Below are 14,117 nucleotides of genomic sequence, written 5' to 3'. Positions count from 1 at the left end.
ATTCAACTTTTCCTTCCTCAACTTTAATGTCTATCAAGACCCATTGCCAACTGCATGCGCACACATTTGCATGTCTTAATTAAGCGGGCATGTGCATAAAATTAATCAACTATCGTAAACCGTATACACTTAATTCTTAACATCTAGCTAGCTAGTAAGCAAAAACAGAATTTGTAGTACAAGACAGTGTGACTCACGGGAAGTTGTAAGGAAGTAGTATATCTTCATTGCTATTGAGGCGCTTCATGAACTCTAGCATGCTTTCCTCTACACCTGCTTTATAAAATGGAAGCTTTCATATGTCCTCATTAATGGTATTTGGGTCAATGAACCCAATGCCATAGCGTCCATATTTTTTCATTTCATACATCTTCATCCTGCATATAATACCACAGAAAAGAATATAGTGAGGATAATTACATGTAATGATTGATCAAAATTATCACTACATAACTAGCTTGAGACTTAAGTTACAGAAAGAAATCACTTACAGACAATAGCAACTGACAATAGACTTGTCGAGTGCGTCTTGATTGTATAACTGAAATAGTTCTAGATACTCAATGGCCAGAGCTTTGTCACGGTAATAATGCTCCTCCTTGACATTCACCATGAGGGACACTCGATTGGAAATCTTGGTAATGTTCGTCTACCATTAATGCAATTCATACATTCTCGCTGGGAGGTCCTTGACCTTGTCTGGATGGACCAATGGTTGGTCCCGGACATATTTCCATTTTATTTCTGATTCTCTAAGCGGAGACATGGGCTCGATTTTGAGGAGTTGTCCAACAGAGGTCTTGAGCATTTCAGCCTGCATTATATGCTCCTCCGTTATTACCACATCGCCCTGATGGGGAACGCTAACGGTTTGCCCACAATAATATTTGGCGCGTGTACTCCTCTCATGTGTTGTTGGCACAACAAGCGGGGGATCGCTTGCGCCGCCTGTTCTCCCAGCTGGGGAACGGTTTTCCCGCATTTTTTGCGAGCTGCTTGTTGGCTCAAGCTCGAGCTTGCTTCCTTCTGTAGCTGTGCTCGATGTAGCTTCCTGATTTGACGCTCATAGTCTGAGTCAACAGGCTTGGGAGCTGGTGCTCTAGCCATACGAATGAATTGGTCAATCGTTTTCTCAGGCACTTTCTCCTTTGGCTGCGGTGCCGTTTTTGGTCCAAAATGGGCGTCCACTTTGGCCTGCACTATGGCTGCGTTTTGCTCCTCGGTCATGTCGTAAGTCCTTTGAGGAAGAGCAGCGAGGCTTGGACCATATTCATATCGCTTGTCTCCGCCTATACTTCCTGTACTACCTCGACTCGAATCGCTACACACCATAGCTGCGACGTGTCTCTTCTGCGATTGCTGAGACGACGGAGATAGCTGACGTGGCTGGCGCTGTGCCGGACTTGAAACAAGAGGAGTGGCCTGATGCTGTGCCAGACATGAAGGAGGAGGAGTCTGCTCAAGCGTTCGGGGACTTGGAGGAGGTGGCGGACTTCAAGGAGGAGTCGGCTCACGCGTTTGTGGACTTGGAGGAGCGGGAGTCTGCAGACTCTGTGGCGGACTTCGAAGAGGAGTCGGCAGACGACGTAGTGTCGGTGGACTTGGAAAGATGATGCAATCCTTTCTCCATAGGATGATACAATGTACAGCCTCTCCCAGTGTGTGCTCGCCGTCACCTCCAGCAATGTCAAGTACTAGCATCGAATATGGCTCCGCCACTTCATCAACCATGACACAAGCATAATCCTCTGGAATCGGGATGCAATGGAAGGTTTCTTTAGGGGTAATTGTGAAAGCAACGCCGTCCGCCACCTTCATGGATATGTTCTTCATTTTGGAGTGTAGCTCACAGTTAGTGTTCTCTATGATGTCATCCACAGGGTGGTATGTATTCAGCAGTGTGTCGCCCGGGGCAGAACCAACGCTGCTTCTCGGCATGGATGGTACGGTGCTATCGAATGATGGACGATCATCCGCTTGCTGCTGCCGCTGCTGAGGCCCCCTTTCTGGCTAAGTGAGTCGATCTACTGCTGCTGCTGCTGGAATTTGAGTGCCAAGTCCGCGTGCCTTGCTTCTAGGCCTTGAAGGCGTTCTGCGTCCTGCTTCCTCTGATCCTCCTCAAGCCTCCTCTTCTTCTCCTCCTCCATCTTCTTTCTTGCACGGGACCTGTAGTCGTGATTCCAGTCCGAAAAGCCCTCATACCAGGGAATAACGCCCATGCCTCGTGTTCTTTCCGGGTCTTCAGGATTTCCCAGGGTGCGCGTAAGCTCGTCGTTCTCTCTGTTGGGCGTGAACACCCCCGCTCATGCTTCTTCTATTGCGTCAAGTATCTTTTGTTCGGCTCCTTTTAGACTTGCCTTCTTCGAAACCAGGCCTGTCTTCGGGTCCAACGCCCCCCCATGTGCATAGAACCAAGTTTTGCACCTGGGGGTCCAGCTCCTAGTAATCGGAGTGACCCCTGCACCATCCATCTCTTGCTCAGACTTATCCCACTTAGGCATTCCCACCGCGTAGCCACCTGGACCCAGCCTATGGAACTGCGTCTTTTTTGCGGCATTGGCCTTGTTTTTTATCGACCGTTCCTTAGATATTTCTGAATCCTTGAATTTCACGAAATCGTTCCAGTGTTCTCTTTGATTCTCCAGTGTTCCCTTGAATTCTAGAGTCTTCCTTTCTGCAGCGAGGTAGTTGGCCCATACAGTTTTCTTGTGGGTGTTGAATGCAATTGCCATCTTCTTAAGATCAGTGCCATTCACTTTGTCCACATCTGCTTTAGTGAAATAATCTGGTGGGGGTGAAATGTTCCATCAGAGAATCCCAAAGGTCTTGTTTGGCTCTGTCGTCGACCCAAGTAACACCTGGACGTTTAGTCTTTGGCTCTTTCCATTCTTGAATGGAGATCGGGAGTTTGTCCTTCACAAGAACTTCGCACTGACGAGCCCACTTGTTTGCAATGTTCTTAGGCGATCGGGTTCGCCACTAGGTTTGACAGATTCGATGTTGTACTTTACACCGTCCTTCAACAATCTGCTCGGGTCTCGCTTTGTCCTGCTGTCTGTAGAAGCAGATTTGCTCGACCCGGAGGGCTGAAAAGAGGGAAGATCGATTCGTTCATATATCTTAAAATAAAAAAAACATGTGATGATCACCAGATGACTGCTTATATAAATATACCTCGCCGGTAGTCTTTGTTATTTGAAGATCAGCATTCTCTATGTCATCATAAACATTGTTTGTGTCATCATAATCAGAATCATAGTTCATGACTTCATCAGCTCGGTCCTCGAGATCGAATATCTTTTCATCACCCTCTCCGGTATTGTTCAGATATTGGGAGCCGTCATCTGCTTCATTCAGATCATCTAGCCTGCCAGTACTGCGTATGATGTCGAACAATTCCTCTTCTCTGTCTCTGTCGGTATTGTCCGCCATAGCTTTTACTTAACTAATACAGAGGAAATATAGAACAATTTAGTATTCAAATTAATTACAATGCATGGATGCAACCAATAAGGAAAAATTGAATCATATAGTACATAATATATATGCATCGTCTCGATTAATATATATCTCAAATACATCATCATCTCGAATAATATATATAATCTTGAATAAAGCATCTCAAATATTATATATCGAATACATCACTGGCTAGGTACCTAATAAAGAATGAGTACTATAGAAGAATCTAGGGCGCCACTCGCGGTTCCTGGGCATGGGCGATGGACATCCAAAGAGAAGGAACCATCACAGGATCATATCTCTGGTCATCTGCCCAAAGAACCTGCCAAGTAGTGGAGAACCTGACGTCGTCCATAGCAGCCATGTAGCGATGGACGTGCTCGTCTTCCTCCCTGACACGGTGACGCACCACCTCCGGCGGGGCCGGCTGCCTCTGCACCAAATGTGGCCCACGTGAATGCCACCAAAGGAGATCAGGTTCGACGATGGGACCCGAGGCCGGGTTCCTCACCAAGCAGCACGCCCCTCCAGGTAGGACCTCCCAGTGCCAGCCCCACGGAGCCCAGTCCCGGACATGGGTCCTCTGAAGCATGACGTTGTCACGAACGGGTCAACGGCGAGGATGCGGGCCGGGCATATCGTCGAGAACAAATACTATATGCCCGCAAAAAGTAACATTAATCTAACATTCTATATGCAAATTCTGACAATTTGACATTAATCTAATTCATCTAGCTAAAACTAATTCTAAAATTTCTAACATTTCGTATTATATAACTAACATTTCTAATATTTCTATAAGTAAAAAATAGAAAAATTGATAACATTTTTATAAATATTTCTATAAATAAAAAACAGGAAACAATTATAACATTTATAATATTTCTATAACTAAAAAACAGGAAAAATTTATAATATTTCTATATAACTAACATTTCTGAAAATATTTCTATAACTACAAAACAGAATAATTTCTAACATTTCTATAACTAAAAAACAGAAAAAATTCTATAACTAAAACTCTATAATGTGTGTGTGTGTAGTCTGTAATGTGTGTGTGTGAACATGGCGGCCGGGGTGAGCTCACCGGTGAGGCGATGACGGGGCGACGGGACGGGGCGGCGACGACGGGGCGGGGCGCGGCGACGGGGACGACGGGGAAGGGGACGGCCCGGGCGGCGATGTCGACGGGGGCGGCGACGAGGGGCGGGGACGGCCGGGGTCGGCGACGAGGGGCGGGGGCGGCGACGTCGACGGGGACGGCGTCGATCGGGGCAGGGCGGCGCGACGGAGGGAAGACACAAAGAGGGAAAGTGGATTTTTTTCAAATGTTCTATATATAGGATGGACCTTTAGTACCGGTTGGTGCCACGACCCGGTACTAAAGGTCTGTTTTGGCCAGGCCAAGCGGTGGGAAGCGCCCCCTGTCGGTGTCAAAACCGGCGGATCTCGGGTTGGGGGTCTCGAACTGTGCGTCTAGGCGGATGGTAACAGGAGACAAGGGACACGATGTTTTTACCCAGGTTCGGGCCCTCTCGATGGAGGTAAAACCCAACTCCTGCTTGATTAATATTGATGATATGGGAAGTACAACAGTTGATCTACCACAAGATCAGAGAGGCTAAACCCTAGCTAGCCTATGGTATGATTGTTGTTCGTCCTACGGACTAAAACTCTCCGGTTTATATAGACACCGGAGAGGGCTAGGGTTACATAGAGTTGGTTACAATGGGAGGAGATCTACATATCGTATCGCCAAGCTTGCCTTCCACGCCAAGGAAAGTCCTATCCGGACAAGGGACAAAGTTTTCAATCTTCTATCTTCATAGTCCGGGAGTCCGGCCAAAGGTCATAGTCCGGCCATCCGGACACCCTCTAATCCAGGACTCCCTCAGTAGACCCTGAACCAGGCTTCAATGACGACGAGTCCAACGCGCAAATTGTCTTCGGCATTGCAAGGTGGGTTACTCCTCCAAATACTTCATAGAAGATGTTGAACACAAGGATAGTGTTCGGCTCTGCAAAATAAGTTCCACATACCACCGTAGAGAGAATAATATTTACACAAATCTAATCTGCTGACATATTCCGCAGTGTGACATCATGCCACAGCCAAGCCTTTATTCAAATCGTTTTACCGTCCCACCTCAGCGTGCTTAGCGAGGCGGTTTCCTTGGCACATCTTGTCAAAGTAGACATCGTGTCCCCTTATTCTGGGATTCTCATCAATACGGGCGTGGGTAACCCAACTGTGCCACCCATCGTGGCGCTTGGGAGATAAGCGAGTTTTATTAGGCTGGTGGGGCACACAGTTCCGGCCGCCCATATAAGGGGATAAGGATCCGCCCTTTCAATCTACGCCTTCTTCCTCCTTTCTTGTCCATTTCGGCGCACTCGAGCTCCAGCGCCCAAGCCTGCTCTTCCCACCTCGACCCTCTCAAATCATGTCCGGAGCGGGAGGTAGATGGATGGCCTCCACCATCACGGAGGGGCACATCAAAAAGTTAAGGAAGGCCAGATACTTGTCTGACGACGTCGCGCACCGGCTTCCAGATGAGGGGCAACTCATCCCCACCCCTGGGCCCCATGAGCGGGTGGTGTTCCTCACCCACTTCCTCCGCGGACTGGGCTTCCCACTTCACCCATTTGTCCGGGGGATCGTGTTCTACTACGGCCTGGATTTCCATGATCTGGCCCCGAACTTCATCCTCAACATCTCGGCATTTATCGTCGTGTGCGAGGTCTTCCTCTGCATCAAACCCCACTTCGGCTTATGGCTAAAGGCCTTCAACGTCAAGACGAAGGTCGTGGGCGGCCGACAAGCAGAGCACGGAGGCGCCATGGTGGGAAAGATGGCCAATGTCACATGACTCGAGGGTACCTTCATGGAAACCATTAAAGGGTGGCAATCGGGGTGGTTCTACATCACCGAGCCGCGTGACCCTGAATGGGCAGCGGCCCTCGAATTCCGATCTGGCATCCCCACACGGCTCACCTCATGGAAAGAGATGGGCCTTTCATGGGGTAATTCGGCAGCGGTGACTGGACTCCAAACCTGCATCAAAGACCTGATCGACAGGAAGGTTAAACTTGTCACCGTAGTCCAGGTCATGCTCTTCCGCCGGATCCTCCCATGTCAACGACAGGCTTTTAATTTGTGGGAGTTCGATCCGGCCCAGCGCCATACTTTGTCCAGGCTCTTCGACACAACGCACGAAGATGCCTGGAAGGTGCTTTTCAAGAGCTCCGAGGTTCACCCTCCCATTACCAAGGATCGTGGATTCTGCGCGAAGCGCCAAGCCACCACGGTAAGCTTAATTTACCCATTACATGGTACTTGCTTTTCATAGTTTGACTCTATGCGAGATCTAAACTCCCATTCCTTTAACAGGACTGGCAGGAGAAGGCCGGACAGATCGACTGTCCGGCTCCTTTGCCCGAAGGCCCAGCAAACGCCCGCTTGGCAAAGCTGCTGGTTCCAGCACCTCACGTGGTGCTGGAGAAGAAGGCCAAGAAGAAGGCCACGGGGACTCGAAAGAGTTCCCGACGCCTGGTGGTGTCGGATTCATCGCCCGACGACCCCGAAGCACCCTCCGCCTCCGAAGACGAGGAGGAGGAAGAAGAAGCCTCTCCCCCTCCAGCGGGGGGAGGAAAGAAAAGGAAGGCCGCCCCAACTGGGGAGGCCAGAGGGTCCAAGAAGGGGAATACCCTTCTTCCGGACTACGGCTCCGACGCCGACGACGGCGGAGAGGAATGGCCATCTAGGGACAAGCCCCTGGCAAAATCGTAAGTATCCGGATACCAGAATAACTTGTGGCGTTCCTCTATTGTACAATACCTTCTGATGCCGAATTCAATCATGCAGTCTGCCCAAGGCTCAGCTCGGCGATTTGTCGAGCGGCTCCCTGGATTCGTCGGATGTGAATAGCACTTCACTCCCGACAGCCTCCTCCCCTCGCCCTACGGACGATGCCGAGGTGGAGTCCCAAAAGGGGCTACATGTCGGTGTACTACAGTAGGGGTACCCTAGTATCCCAAACTCGTGCACGGACAGTTGCAGCATCCCGCGGCAAGGCTTGCCGGGTGACCGCCAAGACCCTCCGTGGTTCCCTTGAAGACCATTCAAGAACAAAGTACTCAAACCAAGGCCCCGGCAAGATGAGCTTGCCGGGAAGGCCAACCAAGGCCCCGGCAAGAGGAGCTTGCCGGGAAGGCCAACCCAGGCCCCGGCAAGAAGGTCTTGCCGGGAAGAGACAAGACCCCGGCAAGAGTAGCTTGCCGGGAAGGCCACTCAAGGCATACCAAGAAATCTTGCCGCGACGTGCCCTGCGTCCCGGCAAGGCCCGGTGAGTGACAAGCTCCCAAACACGACAAGATGACGACCCCGGCAAGGAGCTTGCCGCGGGAAACCCCCACTTCGTGCCCGCGCTCCAGCACACCTGCTAACGTGTCGCTCTAGGACTCTCCCAAGCACACGTGGCAGGAGGCTGTGCAGCTAGGGGTGCGCGGTGGCAAGCGGAGATGAAGAGAAGGCCATCGTGGCAAACGGTGGCGCTCCTAACGGTCACTTTTTGCACTATTTAGGCAACTCAGACACGCATTTAATGACCTTGTCCCCTGCCGTCAGAGTTAGGTAGGGTACACTGTATCCACAGTAGCGGTAGCTGCACCTACCGCATCCTTTTCCATTTTTACCCTTCTAGTCTACGTTGCCACATGTCGGTGACCCCTTGAAAGTATAAAAGGAGGCCCAGGCGCAACGTAAAAAGGGTTCGGCCGGTTCGGCTCATTCGAAACACCAGAAACACTCCCACGCTCAGTCTGATAGCGTCCATCGCTCCTGAGCAAGGATTCAATACAACACAAACAAGGAGCAGTAGGGTTTTACACATCCGTGCGTCCCAAAGCTGGGTAAAAACCGCTCGCGTGTACCACCTCGATCCGCTCTTTGTGCAGCCTCCGCCCCCCTCCAAACCGAAAGGGGCCTTGTCCCCATAGGTGTTCGTGGATCAGCTTCCCCGACATCTCTGGCGCGCCAGGTAGGGGGCGTCGAGGTTGTGCGAACCTGATCCGGCGTGCGCGCGAGCTAAATCCTCATCGTCTTCATCGACATGCCATCGAAGAAGAAGGATTCGGAGGCAGCTGTTCCATCTGCGTCACTTCCACCGCCTCCGGAGCAAACGGGTGGTGGAGTGGACGCCGGCAGAAGAATGGGCGTCGACGAGGGAGCCCTCAGTGCGGCCAAGTCCAAGGACAAGGCGGCACAGACCTCGGCGTCCATGCGCGCACCGCGTCCCTCTCAGGAGGCGCAGGACCAGCAGCGTCATGGCGTTCGCAGCGCCATACGACCGCTGGGCCAAGATCAAGCTGGTGGTTCTCGTGGTGCTCAAGACCAACATGCACGTCAGCATGCTGGCTCGAGCGAAGTACGGTCCCCTGGACGGGGCATTGCTCCTTCTAACGTGGTTAGGAGTCCGAGCACGCCCCGCTCCTCGCACCGTTCACCTCCGCCGCCCACCACTCTAGCAGAAGCCTTGGCGCGAGCTCAACTGCTCCTAGACTATCCTCCGACGGCGGACAAGACCGAGGAATGGAGGGCCACTATCCAGAGCCTCATCGGCTTCGCCAACGGTGACACTGCGCGGCAACCAAGCACCTCTCTGCCACGGCAGGACAGCCGGACGCGAGCCGATGGCAACAAGACTGGGGGAGGTGCGACTTCCATGCACTCTCCGCTACGAAGGCCAAAATCGCCGACTCGCCGGGTCCACCCCGACAGCGGCTCCACCGCGTCGTCGGACCCACGAGCTCGTCGCGACCAGCGCCAAGTTCTCCATGAACGACAACAAGAAGACGCTCGAACCCGCATCGAGCGCCAAAGAGAAGCGCGACGTCAATCCGACAAGCACGCTGGGCCCTCTGTTGACATGCGTGCGCCAGGGGAACCAGGCGATCTGCCGTACGTGGTAGGTTGTCCTGCGTTCACCCGTGAGCAGCGCAAGTCCAGTGGCCCAGCACAAAGAATTTCAAACCAGACGTACCAGAGAAGTACGACGGCAAGGCGCATCCCTCCGAGTTTCTCAGCATCTACACCATCGTGGTGCAGGCTGCCGGGGGATGGGACGACAAGATCCTTGCCAACTACTTCCCACTGGTACTCAAGCCCAACGTTAGGTCCTGGCTCATGCACTTGCCGGACAATTCCATCTCCTCTTGGGCAGATTTATGCCATCAGTTTGTCGGAGCCTTTACAGGTGGCCACAAACCACATGGCCAAGAGAGTGATCTTCATCTGGTCGCCTAGAAGGAAGGAGAGCCACTGCGCAAGTACATTCAGAGATTTAGCCGTGTACAACACAACATCCCAGACGTCCACCCCGCCGCGATCATCAGCACGTTCCATCAGAACGTGCGAAACCGAAGGATGAGGGAGGAGATGGCGATGTGTAATATTAGAGACGTCAGCGAGCTTTACGCCCTGGCCGACAAGTGTGCATGCGCTGAAGAGGGGAGGAGGCTCCCCGGAGATGATACAGGAGCAGGAGGATCTGACAGTGAGGATGCCGCCCCGGCAAAGAAAGGCCGGCGGCGGAACAACAGAAGGAGGAAGGGCAAGGAAGTGCTAGCTGTCGAACAGTCCAGCAACGGAGGTGGCGCCAAGGAAGCTAAAGGTGGTGGCTCCGGCAAGGAGGCCCAGCCTGTGGCGGCCACCGACAAGCAGGACGGCTCCGGCAAGCAGTATTGCAAGATCCACCGCACCAAGGGCCACGATCTCCAGAGTTGCAAGAAAGTTGAGCAGCTCGTTGAACTGCAGAAAGCTGAATACGAGCGACGCGACAAGGAGAAGGCCCAGGAAGGTGCTGGAGGATCCGGCAAGAAACGTCTCGGCCGAGGAGGACGCCGCGGCAAGGTCAAGCAGCGGCAAGGAGATAGGCCTCCCCGCGGCCGCGACAAGGATGAAGATGACGACGATGACGAAGACACGGATGATGACGAGGCCGATGAGCAGGAATTTCAGAAAGCCACAGAGGTCCTGTGCGTTGACGGTGGCGCTTCTCTGCATACTTCGCACCGCCAACTCAAGCAGTGGATGCGGGAAGTGAATGCAGCAGAGCCATCCATAGAGTCACGCAAGCCCCTGAAATGGTCCAGCACGCCTATCATCTTCGACATTGAGGATCACCCTGATCGCGTAACTGCGGTCGGGTGCTTGCCGATGTTGGTTTCACCAACTATCCGCAACCTCAAGGTCACGAAGATGCTAGTTGACGGCGGGGCCAGCTTGAATCTAATCTCCTCCGCGGTCCTTCAGAAACTCCAGATCCCTAACAGCGAGCTCAAAGAGACCGGCACATTCCAAGGAATCAGCCCGGGAAGAAGCAAGCCGAAGGGAAAGATCACGCTGCCGGTCACATTTGGCAGCGAGCTGAATTTCAGAACTGAGAGGGTCACATTTGATGTTGCCGATTTTCCATTGCCCTACAATGGGATCCTTGGCCGTCCAGCGCTCGCCAAGTTTATGGCAGCCTCTCACTATGCATACGACATGCTTAAGATGCCAGGCCCGATAAGTGTCATCTCTGTCCCCGGCGACAAGAAGGATGCCCTTATCTGCGCCGACAAGATCTACCGGGAAGCAGCAGCCACAGCTGATCACAACACACTTTCCGCTGAAGCTCCCGGGGGGAAGAAGAAGACAAAGTCCGGCAAGAGCTCTGATGCCCACTCCGGCAAGCGCACCTCTTCGGAGTGCTGCGCTACCGTCGAGGACGCACCATCGAGCTCCACCGACAAGTGCAAGCAGACGATGGCAGCTCCACCCGAGACCAAGAAGGTGTCCGCCAAGGAGGACGGCACTGGTGGTACTTTCACCATCAGTGCCACGCTTGACCCCAAATAGGAAAGCGCGCTCGTTGCTTTCCTGTGGGCGAATGTCGACGTGTTTGCATGGCAACCGTCTGATATCCCCGGTGTTCCCAGGAAAGTAATCGAGCACCACCTTGCCGTCTATCCTCATGTGCGGCCCGTCAAGCAGAGAGTCAGTAAGCAAGCAGTGGAGCACCAAGAGTTCATTGCAGAAGAGATCAGGAAATTGGAAGCAGCAGGCCTTGTCAGAGGAGTGCTCCATCCCATGTGGTTGGCCAATCCTGTAGTCGTGCGCAAGGCGAACGGGAAATGGAGGCTTTGTATAGACTTCACTGATGTCCATAAAGCTTGTCCCAAATATCCATTTCCCTTGCCGCGCATTGACCAGATTGTTGACTCCACAGCTGGATGTGATTTGCTTTCATTTCTTGATGCATACTCAGGATACCATCAAATCTTCATGGCAGAAGAGGATGAGGAAAAAACCGCATTTATCACCCCTTGTGGCACATACTGTTTTGTACGGATGCCCTTTGGGTTGAAGAATACTGGCTCAACATTGCAAGGATAGTCCATGTCGCTTTTGAGCCCCAGATACACAGAAATGTGGAAGCCTATATGGATGATATAGTGGTCAAGAGCAAGGACAAGGCTACCCTGATCCAAGATTTAGAAGAAACTTTTGCAAATCTGCACAAGATCAACCTCAAGCTCAACCCCGAGAAGTGCGTGTTTGGAGTCCCTTCCGGCAAGCTTCTCGGTTTCTTTGTGTCTCAGCGGGGAATTGAAGCCAACCCCGACAAGATCAAGGCCATCGAGCAGATTGAAGTACCGAAGCGCGTCAAGGATGTGCGAATGCTTGCCGGTTGCGTGGCTGCTCTCAGCAGGTTTATCTCTAAGTCTGCTGAGCACGCTCTGCCGTTTTTCAAAATATTGAAAAAGGCAGGTCCAATGAAATGGACTCCGGAAGCGAAGGCCGCGCTGCAGGACTTGAAGAGATACCTGTCCTCCACTCCAATACTTGTCGAACCTAAGCCACAAGAGAAGTTGCTGCTATATCTGGCAGCAACCAATCAAGTGGTTAATGCTGCGTTAGTAGCGGAGAGGGAGGCGGATGATGAGCCAGCGACCGCGACAAGTTAATCCTGCGACAAGCAGGGGGCTTCTCCGACAAGCTCTGGCCCCGACAAGGTTGAATCTGCGCTGACGTGCAAGGAGGTGCAGAAGAAGATGGTGCAGCGCCCAGTTTACTTTGTCAGCTCCCTTCTCCAGGGGGCTAGGTCGAGGTACTCTGGTGTGCAAAAATTGCTTTTCGGCCTTCTCATGGCCTCGAGAAAGCTGCGCCATTACTTCCAGGCACACGAGATCACAGTTGTCACTCGCTTTCCGCTGAAGAGGATACTGCAGAATCCAGAAGCAACAGGCAGGATTGTCGAGTGGTCGTTGGAACTGTCAAGCTTTGGCCTCAAGTTTGAGAGCACTGCAACGATCCAAAGCAGGGCATTGGCAGAGTTCATAGCAGAATGGACGCCAACTCCAGATGAAGAAATTCCAGAGACGAGCATCCCCGTCAAGGAGACAAGCAAAGAGTGGCTGATGTACTTTGATGGTGCCTTCTCGCTGCAAGGCGCCGGTGCTGGCGTGCTGCTTATCGCACCCACCAGAGAGCACCTGAAGTACGTAGTCCAGATGCACTTTCCCAAGGAGCAAGCAACGAACAATACCGCAGAGTATGAGGGTTTGCTTGCCGGCCTCAGAATCGCAGCCGACCTTGGGATCAAGAAACTCATTGTAAGGGGTGACTCGTAGCTTGTCATCCGCCAAGTGAACAAGAACTATCAGAGTCCATTGATGGAAGCTTATGTTGATGAAGTAAGGAAGCTAGAAGCACACTTTGACGGCCTGCAAATGGAACACGTTCCACGAGCTCAGAACGACATTGCTGATGGCCTGTCAAAGTGCGCTGCACTAAAGTTGCCTGTGGAACCAGGGATCTTTGTGCTCAAGCTGACTCAACCATCCGTGACACCATCAACTGGACAAAATAAGAAGAGGAAGTTGGTGTCTGGTGACTACTTTCCGGCAGAGCTTCCCGAAGCCGCCGCCAAGAAGGTCCCCAAGATCGACGCCAAGAGTGCTGAGGAGCAGTCTGCTCCGGCGAAACTCTTGGTTTGTTCCGTTGAAGCAAACGCTCCCGACAAGTTTTGCTCCGGCAAGCTTGCCGGGGAATATCACGCTCCGGCAGAGCCGCAGGTTCTTGCCGTGGAAGCGGATGTTCCCGCAGCAACAGATACGCCTTTAGTCCTTGTTGTCGAGCCACAAGCTCTAGCATGGGCGCAGCAGATTGTCCGTTTCCTTCAGACAGGAGAGCTTATCGAAGAGCAAGAAGAAGCGGAAAGAGTAGCCCGGCAGTCAAGTATGTACAAGTTTGTCGACAACACACTGTACAGAATGAGACTCAACGGTGTGAAATTGAAGTGCATTCGCCGGGAAGATGGACAACAGCTGTTGGCAGAGATACATGGAGGCATATGTGGTCACCACATTGGCGCAAGAGCAATTGCCGGCAAAGCATTCCGACAAGGTTTCTTCTGGCCGACAGACCTCCAGGATGCAACTGCACAAGTAACCAAGTGTGAAGCGTGCCAGTTACATTCCAAGCAGATACACCAGCCAGCTCAAGCTCTCCAGACGATCCCTTTATCCTGGCCATTTTCGGTCTGGGGGCTCGACATCCTCGGCCCCTTCCCCCGAGCTGTCGGGGGCTTTGAGTTCTTGTACGTTGCAAT

This window comes from Triticum aestivum, chromosome 1B (genome assembly GCF_018294505.1).
Source record: "Triticum aestivum cultivar Chinese Spring chromosome 1B, IWGSC CS RefSeq v2.1, whole genome shotgun sequence".
Lineage (NCBI taxonomy): Eukaryota > Viridiplantae > Streptophyta > Magnoliopsida > Poales > Poaceae > Triticum > Triticum aestivum.
Note: the sequence above shows the minus strand (reverse complement) of the source record.